Here is a 436-nt window from a genome sequence, read left to right as displayed (position 1 = left end):
TAGTAAAATGTATGCTGTATTGCGCTTCTAGAACGCTCTTGTCCATACAATGCTCATTCGTGAATTGTTTTTATTATTTTATCGGTATTTTGAAATTCTGTTACTACCCAGGGGAGTTTTTCTCACACTAAATATTTAATTCATACATCAAAGTGTGTGTAAGTTTTTAATATGATACTTAATAGATACTTGGTACGATCACAAGTTATATCATCTCTTGAGCTCTATAACAGTTATAGGTACTTATTTTGTGAATCCTCGCACCTAAACAACCTTCTCACTGACCATACGAAATACCTGACGTGCTACAGTATCAACATAATAATTAATAATGGTTTGTAAATTTCCACTCATCAAACGGCCATAGTATTTCATACCCAACTATTTTATTTGAGTACTTACAATAATAGAGAAAATAATTCTTTCTGGGATGGTA

Source organism: Acyrthosiphon pisum, chromosome A2 (genome assembly GCF_005508785.2).
Source record: "Acyrthosiphon pisum isolate AL4f chromosome A2, pea_aphid_22Mar2018_4r6ur, whole genome shotgun sequence".
NCBI classification, from domain to species: domain Eukaryota; kingdom Metazoa; phylum Arthropoda; class Insecta; order Hemiptera; family Aphididae; genus Acyrthosiphon; species Acyrthosiphon pisum.
Note: the sequence above shows the minus strand (reverse complement) of the source record.